The sequence below is a fragment of the Triticum urartu genome, chromosome 1A (assembly GCF_056163025.1).
Source record: "Triticum urartu cultivar PI428250 chromosome 1A, HENAU_Tu73, whole genome shotgun sequence".
Lineage (NCBI taxonomy): Eukaryota > Viridiplantae > Streptophyta > Magnoliopsida > Poales > Poaceae > Triticum > Triticum urartu.
The window spans coordinates 476759527-476775895 of record NC_141873.1 but is presented as its reverse complement, the minus strand read 5'-3'; positions in this window follow the sequence as shown (position 1 = coordinate 476775895).

The following is a 16369-nucleotide window of genomic DNA, read 5'->3' as shown; positions in this document are numbered from 1 at the left end:
TAGATCATACTAAAACTTTATTCTACTAGATCAAGATATTACCAAAAGGATCGAACTAAGAAAAACGGTGAAGATAAAAGTGTGATGGTGATATGATACTGGTGCACTCCCCAAGCTTGGCAGTTTCCAAGAGGAGTGCCCATACCCATGTGTTTATGTCTCCTTCCTCGGAGGTGGTGATGATCGAGTTGTTGATAATGTAGGCTTGTCGTCCATCTTCCAAGGCATAGGCTCACCATCATAGAAGGATGATCGAGTCTTCGGGATCCTCAAATCTGCAGCCAAACTCATCATCTTGAATCTATATTCATACTCACAGTTTTGGTTTTGCAGGTCACAGATCTGGGCTTGGAGATGCTCGATTTTCTCGTGAAGCTTGAAGATGGTCTCTCCGATGTTTCTGGCATCTAGCTTGGCGGTGTTGGTGAACTCCGTGATATCGATTCCATGTTCCACCATCTCCTGGCACTTGAAAACTTTTTGCTCCAATGCTTCGAGTCTTGTCTCCACGCTTCCGGTCCTCCTTGGTCCCTCAACATTGCGGATGTGCAGCAACCCCTCACGCATCTCAATGGTTTGAGGGTGTTGCAGCACCTCCGCGAGGTAGGGTTTGATGATCTTCTCGAAGAACTTGTCCTTGGGGCCACTTGAAGACATCATGGCGATCTAGATCTGTCAGAAAAACAGCTCGAAACAAAGACAAAAGATATTTGCGTGATACGGTGCTCAATACCTTTGGCAGATTATATAATAAATTTTTACCGACCAAAAGAAGTGTCGTGCAAGAAAACAGAGTCCGGAGAGCACATGAGGTGCCCACAAGGCAGGGGGCGCGCCCTCCACCCTCGTGGACGCCTCGTGTCCTTCCCAGACTACTTCTTATTTTCCTATTTTCTTAAATAATCCAAAACGGAGAAAAATTGCTATTAGAACTGTTTTGGAGTCGGTTTACTTACCGTACCTCATACCTCTTCCTTTTCGGAGTCTGAAATGTTCTGGAAAGTGTCCCTTATGTATTACTCTGGGGTTACTGTTTCAATAACATTAGTTTCAACATTTATAGGATTACCATGAGATATAATGTTTTATTCTTTGACCATTCACCACCCGCGGATTTGTGGCTTCGAAGTTGTTGATTTTTATGGCACCGGAACGATAGACCTCCTCAATGACGTAAGGACCTTCCCATTTAGAAAGGAGTTTGCCTGCAAAAAATCTTAAACGAGAGTTGTATAACAATACATATCACCTACATTAAACTCACATTTTTGTATCCTTTTGTCATGCCATCTTTTAACTTTTTCTTTAAACAGTTTGGCATTCTCATAGGCCTGGGTTCTCCATTCATCAAGTGAGCTAATGTCAAAAAGCCTCTTCTCACCAGCAAGTTTGAAATCATAATGGAGCTCTTTAAAGGCCCAATATGCCTTATGTTCTAGTTCAAGAGGTAAGTGACATGCTTTTCCATAAACCATTTTATATGGAGACATACCCATAGGATTTTTGTATGCAGTTCTATAAGCCCATAATGCATCATCAAGTTTCTTGGACCAATTCTTTCTAGATCTATTAATAGTCTTTTGCAAAATTAATTTAAGCTCTCTATTACTCAATTCTACTTGACCACTAGACTGTGGGTGATATGGAGATGCAATTCTATGATTAACATCATACTTAGCAAGCATTTTACAAAAGGCACCATGAATAAAATGTGAACCACCATCAGTCATTAAGTATCTAGGGACTCCAAACCTCGCAAAAATAACTTCTATAAGCATCTTAATAGAGGTGTTATGATCATCACTACTAGTTGGAATAGCTTCTACCCACTTAGTAACGTAATCAACAACAACTAAAATATGTGTATATCCATTAGAGGAAGGAAACAAACCCATATAATCAAAGCACCAAACATCAAATGGTTCAATAACAAGTGAATAATTCATAGGCATTTCTTGACGTCTACTAATATCACCAATTCTTTGACATTCATCACAAGACAAGACAAACTTACGGGCATCTTTGAAGAGAGTAGGCCAATAAAAACTGGATTGCAATACCTTATGTCCAGTTCTATCTCCAGCATGGTGTCCTCCATAAGCCTTAGAGTGACACTTGCGTAGGATCTGTTAACAACGTCTAATAACACCATCTACTCCTTCTTTATAAAGGTGTGGGTCATCCCAAAAGTAATTTCTTAAGTCATAGAAGAACTTTTTCTTTTGCTGGTATGTGAAACTAGGTGGTATAAATTTAGCAACAATATAATTAGCATAATCAGCATACCATGGAGCGGTACGAGAAGCATTTATGACAGCTAATTGTTCATCAGGAAAGCTATCATCAATAGGTAGTGGGTCATCCAGAACATTCTCTAACCTAGAAAAGTTGTCTGCAACGGGGTTCTCAGCTCCCTTTCTATCAATAATATGCAAATCAAATTCTTGAAGCAAGAGAAACCATCTAATAAGTCTAGGTTTAGCATCTTTCTTTTCCATAAAATATTTGATAGCAGCATGATCAGTGTGAACAGTTACTTTAGAATCAACAATATAAGATCTGAACTTATCACAAGCAAATACAACCGCTAAAAATTCTTTTTCGGTAGTAGCATAATTTCTCTGGGCATTGTCCAGAGTCTTACTAGCATATTGGATAACATTTAATTTCTTATCAACCCTTTGTCCTAAAACAGCCCCTACAACATAATCACTAGCATCACACATAATTTCAAAGGGTAATTCCAATCAGGTGGCTGAACAATAGGTGCAGACATCAAAGCTTTCTTAAGTATTTCAAATGCTTCTACATAGTCATCATCAAAGACAAAAGGGACATCTTTTTGTAAAAGATTAGTCAGAGGCCTGGAAATTTTCGAGAAGTCTTTAATGAACCTCCTATAAAAACCGGCATCACCAAGGAAACTTCTTATACCTTTAATTTCCTTAGGACACGACATCTTTTCAATAGCATAAACTTTAGCTTTATCGACTTCAATACCTCTTTCGAAAAATTTATGCCCCAAGACAATACCTTCATTAACCATAAAGTGCCATTTCTCCCAATTCAAGACAAGATTAGTTTCTTCACATCTCTGCAAAACTCGATCAAGGTAGCTTAAGCAATCATCAAAAGAAGTTCCATATACGGAGAAATCATCCATGAAAACCTCAACAATATTTTAACAAAAGTCAGAAAATATAGCAGTCATACATCTTTGAAAGGTAGTAGGTGCATTGCATAAACCAAAAGGCATACGTCTACAAGAAAAGGTACCGAAAGGGCAAGTAAAAGTTGTCATTTCTTGATCCTCTTTTGACACAGGTATTTGTGAGAAACCAGAATAACCATCTAGAAAGCAAAAGTGTGTATGTTTGGATAGTCTTTCTAGCATTAGATCAATAAAAGGTAAAGGGTAATGATCCTTTTTAGCAGCTTTATTTATTTTGCGGAAATCAATTACCATTCTATAACCTGTAACAATTCTTTGTGGGATCAATTCATCTTTATCATTAGGAAGAATAGTAATACCTCCCTTCTTAGGGACACAATGGACATGACTTACCCACTGACTATCAGTAACAGGATAAATTATACCTGCCTCCAGAAGCTTTAGTATTTCTTTTCTTACCACTTCTTTCATCTTAGGATTTAACCGTCGTTGGTGATCAACAACCGGTTTCGCGTCTTTATCTAATTTTATTTTGTGCTGGCATAGAGTGGGACTAATGCCCTTAAGATCATCAAGAGTATATCCAATAGCCGCACGCTGCTTCTTCAGAGTTTTCAATAATTTGTTTTCTTCATGCTCTGAAAGGTTAGCACTAATAATAACAGGATATATCTCTTTCTCATCAAGATAAGCATATTTAAGAGTATCAGGTAAAGGTTTAAGCTCAAACACGGGATCACCCTTAGGTGGAGGAGGATCCCCTAGGATTTCAACAGGTAAGTTGTGTTTCAAAATAGGACCCTTTTTAAATAATACTTCATCTATTTCCCTTCTTTCATTCATAAACATATCATTTTCATGGTCGAGCAAATATTGTTCTAAAGGATCATTAGGAGGCACGGCAATAGAAGCAAGATCAATAATTTCATCTTTACTTGGCAATTCTTTATCATGGGGTTGTCTACAAAATTTAGCAAAATTAAACTCATGAGACATATCCCCCAAACCAATAGTAACAACATCCTTTTTGCAATCTATCCGAGCATTAACAATATTCAAGAAGGGTCTACCAAATATAATGGGACAAAAGTTATCTTGTGGGCAACCAAGAACAAGAAAATCAGAAGGATATTTAACTTTCCCACACAAGACTTCAACATCTCTAACAATCCCAACTGGTGAAATAGTGTCTCTATTCGCAAGCTTAATTGTAACATCAATTTCCTCTATCTCAGTAGGTGCAATATCATGCATAATTTCTTTATATAAGGAATGAGCTATTGCACTTGCACTAGCACCCATATCACATAATCCATGATAGCAATGATCTCCTATTTTAATGGAAATAACAGGCATGCCTACAACAGGTCTATGTTTATTTTAGTATCAGGTTTAGCAATTCTAGCAGCTTCATCACAAAAGTAAATAACATGCCCATCAATATTATCAGCCAAGAGATCTTGAACCATAGAGACACTAGGTTCAACTTTAATTTTCTCAGAGGGTGTAGGCGATCTAGTATTACTCTTACGAACCACAGTTGAAGCTTTAGCATGATCCTTCATCCTAACAGGTAAAGGTGGTTTCTCAATATAAGCAGTAGGAACAAAAGAATCATTATAAGTGATAGCCTTTTCTTCAAGTTTAATAGGTGCAACTACTTTTACTTCAATGGGAGGATTATATTTAAACCACTTCTCCTTAGGGAGATCAACATGAGTAGCAAACGATTCACAGAAAGAAGCTACTATCTCAGAGTCAAGTCCATATTTAGTGCTAAATTCATGGAAAGCATCGGTATCCATAAAAGATTTAACACAATCAAACTTTGGGGTTATACCTGAGTCCTTACCTTCGTCGAGATTCCAATCTTCAGAGTTGCGTTTAATTTTCTCCAATAAATACCATTTGAATTCAATAGTCTTCATCATAAAAGAACTAGTACAAGAAGTATCGAGCATGGAGCGATTATTGAGAGAAAGTCGAGCATCAAAATTTTGAATAATAATTTCTCTTGAGAGATCATGATTTGGGCATTAATATAACATTGATTTAAGCCTCCCCCAAGCTTGAGCGATGCTTTCTCCTTCGCAAGGCCAAAAATTATATATATAATTACGATCACGATGAACAAGATGCATAAGATAAAACTTCTGATGAAATTCCAATTTCAATCGGTTGTAGTTCCATGATCCCATATCATCACATAGCCTAAACCATGTCAATGCCTTTCCCTTCAAAGATAAAGGGAAGACCTTCTTCTTGATAACATCCTCAGGCATACCTGCAAGCTTAAATAATCCACAAACTTCATCCACATAGATCGGGATGCAATGTAACATCTCCTGTAAAAGGCTTAGCTAGCAGTTTCTCTATCATACCCGAAGGAATTTCAAAGTAAACATTTTCAGTAGGTTCAGTAGGTTGAGGAGAAACTCTTTGCTCTACTGGTCAGGATGAAGTGTTGGGGAACGTAGCAGAAATTCAAAACTTTCTACGCATCACCAAGATCAATCTATGGAGTAATCTAGCAACGAGGGAAGGAGAGTGCATCTACATACCCTTGTAGATCGCTAAGCGGAAGCGTTCAAGTGAACGGGGTTGATGGAGTTGTACTCTTCATGATCCAAATCACCAAAGATCCTAGTGCCGAACGGACGGCACCTCCGTGTTCAACACACGTACAGCCCGGTGACGTCTCCTACGCCTTGATCCAGCAAGGGCAGAAGGAGAGGTTGGGGAAGACTCCATCCAACAGCAGCACGACGGCGTGGTGGTGGTGGAGGAGCGTGGTACTCCAGCAGGGCTTCGCCAAGCACCGCAAGAGACGAGGAGGGAGAGGGGTAGGGCTACGCCAAGAAGGAGATTGAATCGTATCTATGGCAGCCCAAAACCTCAAGTATATATAGGGGGAGGGGAGGGGCTGCGCCCCCACCTAGGTTTCCACCCCTAGGGGTGGCGGCCAGCCCTAGATCCCATCTAGGGGGGCGGCCAAGGGGGGACAGAGGGGGGCGCACCACTAGGTGGGCCTTAGGCCCATCTGAGCCTAGGGTTTGCCCCCTTCCACTCTCCCTTGCGCCTTGGGCCTTGGTGGGGGGGCGCACCAGCCCACCTGGGGCCGGTACCCTCCCACACTTGGCCCATGCAGCCCTCCGGGCCTGGTGGCCCCACTTGGTGGACCACCGGGACCCTCCCGGTGGTCCCGGTACATTACCGATAAAACCCGAAACTTTTCCGGTGACCAAAACAGGACTTCCCATATATAAATCTTTACCTCCGGACCATTCCGGAACTCCTCGTGATGTCTGGGATCTCATCCGGGACTCTGAACAAAATTCGGTAACCGTGTACATACTTTCCCTATAACCCTAGCGTCATCGAACCTTAAGTGTGTAGACCCTACGGGTTCGGGAGTCATGCAGACATGGCCGAGACAACTATCCGGTCAATAACCAACAGCGGGATCTGGATACCCATGTTGGCTCCCACATGCTCCACGATGATCTCATTGGATGAACCAAAATGTCGAGGACATAATCAATCCCGTATACAATTCCCTTTGTCTAGCGGTACGATACTTGCCCGAGATTCGATCGTCGGTATCCCGATACCTTGTTCAATCTCGTTACGGGCAAGTCTTTTTACTCGTTCCGTAACACATCATCCCGTGATCAACTCCTTGATCACATTGTCCACATTATGATGATGTCCTACCGAGTGGGCCCAGAGATACCTCTCCGTTTACACGGAGTAACAAATCCCAGTCTCGATTCGTGCCAACCCAACAGACACTTTCGGAGATACCTGTAGTGTACCTTTATAGCCACCCAATTACGTTGTGACGTTTGGCACACCCAAAGCATTCCTACGGTATGTGGGAGTTGCACAATCTCATGGTCTAAGGAAATGATACTTGACATTAGAAAAGCTTTAGCATACGAACTACACGATCTTTGTGCTAGGCTTAGGATTGGGTCTTGTCCATCACATCATTCTCCTCATGATGTGATCCCGTTATCAATGACATCCAATGTCCATGGTCAGGAAACCGTAACCATCTATTGATCAACGAGCTAGTCAACTATAGGCTTACTAGGGACATGGTGTTGTCTATGTATCCACACATGTATCTGAGTTTCCTATCAATACAATTCTAGCATGGATAATAAACGATTATCATGAACAAGGAAATATAATAATAACCAATTTATTATTGCCTCTAGGGCATATTTCCAACAGTCTCCCACTTGCACTAGAGTCAATAATCCAGTTCACATCGATATGTGATTAACACTCAAGGTCACATCCCCATGTGACTAACACCCAAAGAGTTCTGGGTTTGATCATGTTATGCTTGTGAGAGAGGTTTCAGTCAACGGGTCTGCAACATTCAGATCCGTATGTACTTCGCAAATTTCTATGTCATCTTGTAGATGCAACTACTACGTTACATTTGGAGCCATTTCAAATAACTGTTCTACTTGCAGCTATTCTAAATTGTTGCTCCATTATACATATCCGGTATCTCTACTCAGAGCTATCCGGATAGGTGTTAAGCTTGCATCGACGTAACTCTTTACGTCAAAATCTTTATCACCTCCATAACCGAGAAACATATCCTTATTCCTCTAAGGATAATTTAGACCGCTATCTGGTGATCTACTCCTAGATTACCTTTGTACCCTCTTGCCAGATATGTGGCAAGGCACACATCAGGTGCGGTACTCAGCATGGCATACCGTATAGAGCCTATGACAAAAGCATAGGGGACGACCTTCGTCCTTCCCCTTTCTTCTGCCGTGGTCGACCTTTAAGTCTTAACTTCATACCTTACAACTCAGGCAAGAACTCCTTCTTTGACTGATCCATCTTGAACACCTTCAAGATCATGTCAAGGTATGTGCTCATTTGAAAGTACCATTAAGCGTTTTGATCTATCCTTATAGATCTTGATGCTCAATGTTCAAGTAGCTTAATCCAGGCTTTCCATTGAAAAACACTTGACAAATAACCCTATATGCTTTCCAGAAATTCTACATCATTTCTGATCAACAATATGTCAACAACATATACTCATCAGAAATTCTATAGTGCTCCCACTCACTTCCTTGGAAATACAAGTTTCTCATAAACTTTGTATACACCCAAAATCTTTGATCATCTCATCAAAGCATACATTCCAACTCCGAGATGCTTACTCTAGTCCTTAGAAGGATTGCTGGAGCTTTGCATACTTGTTAGCATCTTTCAGGATTGACAAAACCTTCCGGTTGTATCACATACAACCTTTCCTCAAGAAAATCGTCGAGGAAACAATGTTTTTGACATCCTATCTGCAAGATTTCATAAATAATGCAGTAATCGCTAATATAATTCCAATAGACTCTTAGCATTGCTACGAGTGAGAAAGTATCATCGTAGTCAACTCCTTGAACTTGTCGGAAAACATCTTAATGACAAGTCGAGCTTTGTTAATGGTGATACTTACCATCATTGTTCGTCTTCCTTTTAAAATCCATATGTACCTAACAGCCTTACGACCATCAAGTAATTCTTCCAAAGTCTACACTTTGTTTTCATATATGGATCCTCTCTCGGATTATATGGCCTCGCGCCATTTTGGAATCCAGGCCCACCATCGCTTCTCCATAGCTCGTAGGTTCATTGTTGTCTAGCAACATGACTTCCAAGACAGGATTACGTACCACTCTGAAGTAGTACGCATCCTTGTCATCCCACGAGGTTTGGTAGTGACTTGATCTGAAGTTTCATGATCACTATCATAAGCTTCCACTTCAATTGGTGTAGGTGCCACAGGAACAACTCCCTGTGCCCTGCCACACACTAGTTGAAGAGACGGTTCAATAACCTCATCAAGTCTCCACCATCCTCCCACTCAATTCTTTAGAGAGAAACTTTTCCTCGAGAAAGGACCCAATTCTAGAAACAATCCCTTATTGCTTTCGGATCTGAGACAGGAGGTATACCCAACTGTTTTGGGTGTCCTATGAAGATGCATTTATCCGCTTTGGGTTCGAGCTTATCAGCCTGAAACTTTTTCACATAAACGTCGCAGCCCCAAACTTTTAAGAAATGACACCTTAGGTTTCTCTAAACCATAGTTCATACGGTGTCATCTCATTGGAATTACGTGGTGCCCTATTTAAAGTGAATGTGGTTGTCTATAATGCCTAACCCATAAACTATCGTGGTAATTCGATAAGAGACATCATGGTATGCATCATATCCAATAGGGTGCAGTTATGATGTTCGGACACACCATCACACTATGGTGTTCCAGGCTGTATTAGTTGTGAAACAATTTCCACAATGTCTTAATTCTGTGCCAAACTCGTAATTCAGATATTCATCTCTATGATCATATCATAGATATTTTATCCTCTTGTCACGACGATCTCTCACCTTCACCCTGAAATTACTTGAACCTTTCAATAATTCAGACTCATGATTCATCAAGTAAATGTACTCAACATCTACTCAAATCATCTGTGAAGTAAGAACATAACGATATCCACTACATGCCTCAGCACTCATTCGACTGCACACATCAAAATGTATTACTTCCAACAAGTTGCTTTCTAGTTCCATTTTACTGAAAACGAGGCTTTCAGTCATCTTGCCCATGTGGTATGATTTGCATGTCTCAAGTGATTCAAAATCAAGTGAGTCCTAACGGTCCATTTGCATGGAGTTTCTTCATGCATATACACCAATGGACATGGTTCGCATGTCTCAAACTTTTCAAAAACGAGTGAGCCCAAATATCCATCAACATGGAGCTTCTTCATGCGTTTTATACCGATATGACTTACGTGGCAGTGCCACAAGTAGGTGGTACTATCATTACTATCTTATATCTTTTGGCATGAATCATGTGTATCACTACGATCGAGATTTAATCAACCATTCATTTTAGGTGCAAGACCATTGAAGGTATTATTCAAATAAACAGAGTAACCATTATTCTCCTTAAATGAATAACCGTATTGCGATAGACATAATCCAATCATGTCTATGCTCAACGCAAACACCAATCTCGATGGTAGAGGGAGCGTGTGATGCTTGATCACATCAAGCTTGGAAAAACTTCCAACACACATCGCCAGCTCACCTTTAGCTAGTCTCCGTTTACTCCGCAGCCTTTTATTTCGAGTTTACTAACACTTAGCAACCGAACTGGTATCTAATACCATGGTGCTACTAGGAGTACTAGTAAAGTACACATTAACACAATGTATATCCAATGTACTTCTATCGACCTTGCTAGCCTTCTCATCTACCAAGTATCTAGGGCAATTCTGCTCCTGTGGCTGTTCCTCTTATTACAGAAGCACTTAGTCTCGGGTTTGGGTTCAACCTTGGGTTTCTTCACTAGAGCAGCAGCTGAATTGCCGTTTCATGAAGTATCCCTTCTTGCCCTTGCCCTTGCCCTTCTTGAAACTAGTGGTTTCACCAACCATCAACAATTGATGCTCCTTCTTGATTTCTACTTTTATGGTGTCAAACATCGTGAATATCTCAAGGATCATCATATATGTCCCTGATATATCATAGTTGATCACGAAGCTCTAGCAGCTTGGTGGTAATGACTTCGGAGAAACATCACTATCTCATCTGGAAGATCAACTCCCACTCGATTCAAATGATTGTTGTACTCAGACAATCTGAGCACAAGCTCAACAATTGAGCTTTTCCCCCTTAGTTTGCAGGTTAAGAAAATCGTCGGAGGTCTTATACCTCTTGACGTGGGCACAAGCCTGAAATCCCAATTTTAGCCCTCGAAACATCTCATATGTTTCGCGACGTTTCAAAACGTCTTCGATGCCTCAACTCTAAACCGTTTAACTGAACTATCACGTAGTTATCAAAATGTGTATGTCAGATGTTCGCAACATCTAGAGACGACATTCGAGGTTCAGCACACTGAGCGGTGCATTAAGGACATAAGCCTTCTATGAAGCAATGAGGACAATCCTCAGTTTACGGACCTAGTCCACATAATTGCTACTATCATCTTTCAACTAAATTTTCTCTAGGAACATATCTAAACAGTAGAACTGAAGCACGAGCTACGACATAATTTGCGAAGACCGTTTGACTATGTTCAGGATAATTAAGTTCATCTTATGAACTCCCACTCAGATAGACATCCCTCTAGTCATCTAAGTGATTACATGATCCGAGTCAACTAGGCCGTGTCCCATCAACACGTGAGACGGACTAGTCATCATCGGTGAACATCTTCATGTTGATCGTATCTACCATACAACTCATGCTCGACCTTTCGGTCTCTTGTGTTCCGAGGCCATGTCTGTACATGCTAGGCTCGTCAAGTCAACCTAAGTGTTTCGCGTGTGTAAATCTGCCTTACACCTGTTGTATGTGAACGTTAGAATCTATCACACCCGATCATCACGTGGTGCTTCGAAACGACGAACTTTCGCAACGGTGCATAGTTAGGGGGAACACTTTCTTGAAATTTTAATGAGGGATCATCTTATTTACTACCGTCGTTCTAAGAAAATAAGATGCCAAAACATGATAAACATCACATGCAATCAAAAAGTGACATGATATGGCCAATATAATTTTGCTCCTTTTGATCTCCATCTTCGGGGCTCCATGATCATCGTTGTCACCGGCATTGAAAGCACAAGTGCTCCCCAGGTGGTTTTGGTAATTAATGACAACATATCTCTTGTTGGACTAACGTTTCTATCTAGTATGTTTCAGATAAGTTCAACAATGGAGTGGCATGGACTAAGGGTTGTGGGAAGTTCTCCAAGATGCGAAGGACAAAGGATTGGCTAAAGCTTAAAGCTCAAGACTCTTCATTTTATAATTTAGTGATCCAAGATCACATTGAGTCTTTAGGAAAAGCCAATACTATCAAGGAGGGATGAGGTGTTGCTTAATGAGCCTCTTGCTTCATGTGCTTAATGATATGCTCCAAAACCCTCAACTACTTTCCCACTTCCACATATGATCTAAACCCAAAGCCAAACTCGGACCTACCGATTATTTCTATCCGGCGCCACCGAGTTTCACTTGTCATAGCCACTGCCAGAAACCCTTATCAATTCGGTCTCACCGATGGGATCTCGGTCTCACCGAGATGGGCTTGCAAACTCTGTGTTACCTGTTCAAATATTTTCGGTCCCACCGAGATATGCAATCGGCCCCACCGAGTTTGCTTCGCCAACTCTCTGTTTCGCTTATTACCCAAATCGGTCCCACCGAGTTTGAGTAATCGGTCAAACCGAGTTTTGGATTTACCCTAACCCTAGCACATCGGTCCCACCGAGTTGCATGTCGGTCCCACCGAAAATCTCTAACGGTCACTACGTTTACCTTTTCGGTCCGACCGAGTTTGTTGATTCGGTCCCACCGAGATTGGTAAATTGTGTGTAACGGTTGGATTTTGTGTGGAGGCTATATATACCCCTCCACCTCCTCTTCATTCGTGGAGAGAGCCATCAAAACACATCTACACTTCCTACTCACATGTTCTGAGAGAGAACTACCTACTCATGTGTTGAGACCAAGATATTCCATTCCTACCTTTTGAATCTTGATCTCTAGCCTTCCCCAAGTTGCTTTCCACTCAAACCTTCTTTCCACCAGATCCAAATCCTATGAGAGAGAGTTGAGTGTTGGGGAGACTATCATTTGAAGCACAAGAGCAAGGAGTTCATCATCAACACACCATTTGTTACTTCTTGGAGAGTGGTGTCTCCTAGATTGGCTAGGTGTCACTTGGGAGCCTCCGACAAGATTGTGGAGTTGAACCAAGGAGTTTGTAAGGGCAAGGAGATCGCCTACTTCGTGAAGATCTACCGCTAGTGAGGCAAGTCCTTCGTGGGCGACGGCCATGGTGGGATAGACAAGGTTGCTTCTTCGTGGACCCTTCGTGGGTGGAGCCCTCCGTGGACTCGCGCAACCGTTACCCTTCGTGGGTTGAAGTCTCCATCAACGTGGATGTAGGATAGCACCACCTATCCGAACCACGGGAAAAACATCCGTGTCTCCAATTGCGTTTGAATTCTCCAAACCCTTCCCTTTACATTCTTGCAAGTTGCATGCTTTACTTTCCGCTGCCTATACACTCTTTGCATACTTGCTTGATATGTATTGTGAATGTTGAAATTATGCCTAAACTCCACTTAAACCGAAAAAGCTTAAAAATTGCAACTTTAGGATGAAGTGTCTAATCACCCCCCTCTAGACACATCTACTTCAAGGTCCTACAAGTGGTATTAGAGCTTTGGTCTCCATTGCCTTGGTTTAATCACCATTGGAGGAAGATGGATGTGTCTATCTTAGGGAGTCTTAGACATAGAGTGCCTATTCTTGATGGAGAATATTTTCATGAGTGGAAGAATGAGATGATTGTAATCTTCAATCAGTATCATCTGAACAATTATATTGCTAGCCCTTGTGCACCTCATATTGATCCTATGCATCCTACCCTAGATGAAGATATTGACATGATTCGCAATCTTAGAACTATTGAGCTCATCGTTAGAGGATTGCCCAAAAATTTGATTACTAGTTTGCCTACTCTTAATTGTGCCTATACTATATGGAAATTTCTTGAGGAACGATTTCCCGATCATTCCTTGAAAAATTTGGATGAAATTCTCCATAAATCTATTGCCTTGAGTAAGATGAACTCTAGTGATCCTAGTTTTGATGATTGTCTATTTGAGCTTGCTAATCTCAAGCGAGCTAAAGGAGATGGTGGAATCATTAGTGATATTATATTCGAAGCTATAAGAATTCATAAAAGTGACCACTTTTATGATCATTTATCTAATGAATTACCCTCTCTAGGAAATGATGAGTCACAAGATCATGGTGAACATGGATACAATGATGATGATGATGATCGTGACTTCGATCTTGATGAAGCAATGAGACATTTTAGTCTTACGGCAAATCTTCGGGGATATGTGTCAGGAGGAAAGGAATGGGTTCTTGATAGTGGATATACTGATCATATGACCGGAGATGAAGAGATGTTCCGTGAACTTGCTGAAAATGACGGCCCTCGAAAATATGTCACCTTTGGTGATAATTCAAAGGGTAAAGTGGTTGGCCTTGGTAAGGTGGCCATCTCACATGATAGTTCCATTCAAAATGTCATGCTCGTTGAATCTCTCGGCTACAACTTACTTTCAGTATCTAGACTTGCTGATTTCGGTTTAAATGTCCTATTTACTGAGGTAGATTGCCAAGTATTTCGTCGAGACAATCATAAAATGGTCTTTACCGGTATGCGTAGAGGTGATCTTTACATTGTCGATTTCTCTAAAAAGGCACAACCTAAAACTTCCTTTATTGCTAAATCCTCAAAAGGTTGGTTGTGGCATAGACGACTAGGTCACGTTGGCATGAGAAACCTTGACAAGCTTATTAAAGGAAATCATATCCTTGGAGTTAGCGATGTCATATTTGATAAGGATAGACTTTGCAGTGCTTGTCAAGCAGGTAAACAGGTTAGGGGCAGGCATCCCGTGAAGAACATCATGACCACAAGGAGGCCACTCGAGCTACTTCATATGGATCTTTTTGGTCCCAACGCCTAAAAGAGTCTCGGTGGAAATTCTTTTGGTCTAGTTATAGTTGATGAATTTTCAAGATTTACGTGGGTGTTCTTTCTTAATGACAAGTCGCAGGTCCAGAAGATCTTCAAAAACTTCGCTAGGAAGGCCCAAAATCAGTTTGACGTGAAGATCAAGAAGGTTCGGAGTGACAATGGAACGGAGTTCAAGAACGCAAATGTGGACACCTTTCTTGACGAAGAAGGGATTTCACACGAGTTCTCGGCTACGTACACACCTCAACAAAATGGAGTTGTTGAGAGGAAGAACCGGACGCTCATCGAAATGGCAAGAATGATGCTTGATGAATACAAGACGCCGAAGCACTTTTGGGCAGAAGCAATTGAGACAGCTTGTCATGCAAAAAATCGCTTGTATCTTCACAAGCTACTCGGTAACAAACCCCAAGTTGGATACTTTCGAGTATTCGGCTCAAAGTGCTACATTATTGACAAGCATCGTCGTTCGAAGTTTGCTCCTAAATCTCATGAAGGTTTTCTACTTGGTTACGGCTCAAACTCTCACACTTACCGTGTCTACAACAATTTCACTTGAAAGGTTGAAGAGACGGTAGATGTGAAGTTTGATGAATCTAATGGCTCGCAAGTAAAGCAATTGCCAATTGATGTAGGAGAGAAAGACCCTTCAGAAGCAATCCAAGACTTGTCTATTGGCAAAATTCGTCCAACGGAGGTGAAGGAGAGTACCTCGTCCATCCAAGTGGAAGCTTCTACTTCACGACAAGGTGAACCAAGAATTGATACGGAAGCATCCACAAGTGGGACACACCAATATGAAGAAGACGAGGAAGTACATCAAGACGAATATAAACAACCTCCTTCTCCACCATGACAAGAGAACGACAATGTCAACAATGAAGAAGGCCAAGAAGAAGAACAAGATGAAGAAGATGTTCAACGAAGACCCAAGCAAAAGCTCTCACGAGTTCGAGCAAGAATTGCCAAAGATCATCCCGTCGAGCAAATCTTCAATGATATACAAACCGGGAGAATCACTCGCTCAAAGACTCGTTTAGCTAACTTTTGTGAAAACTATTCATTCATCTCTAGAATTGAACCTATGAAGGTTGAAGAAGCATTGGAAGATCCGGATTGGATAAACGCTATGCATGAAGAGCTACACAACTTTGAGAGAAACCAAGTTTGGACATTGGTTGAGAAGCCCGACAACAACCACAACATCATTGGTACCAAATGGGTGTTTCGCAACAAGCAAGATGAAGATGGACAAGTGGTTCACAACAAAGCATGTCTCGTCGCCCAAGGGTACACACAAGTCAAAGGTATGGACTATGGTGAGACATATGCTCCCGTTGCTAGACTTGAGTCCATTCGCATCTTACTTGCCTATGCTAATCACCATAATATCACCTTGTACCAAATGGACATTAAAAGTGCTTTTCTAAATTGTGAAATAGAGGAGGAAGTTTATGTCAAACAACCTCCCGGCTTTACCAATCCTAAGAAACCAAATCATGTTTACAAACTTCACAAAGCTCTTTACGGTCTTCAACAAGCTCCTAGAGCATGGTATAAATGCTTGACCAAGTTCC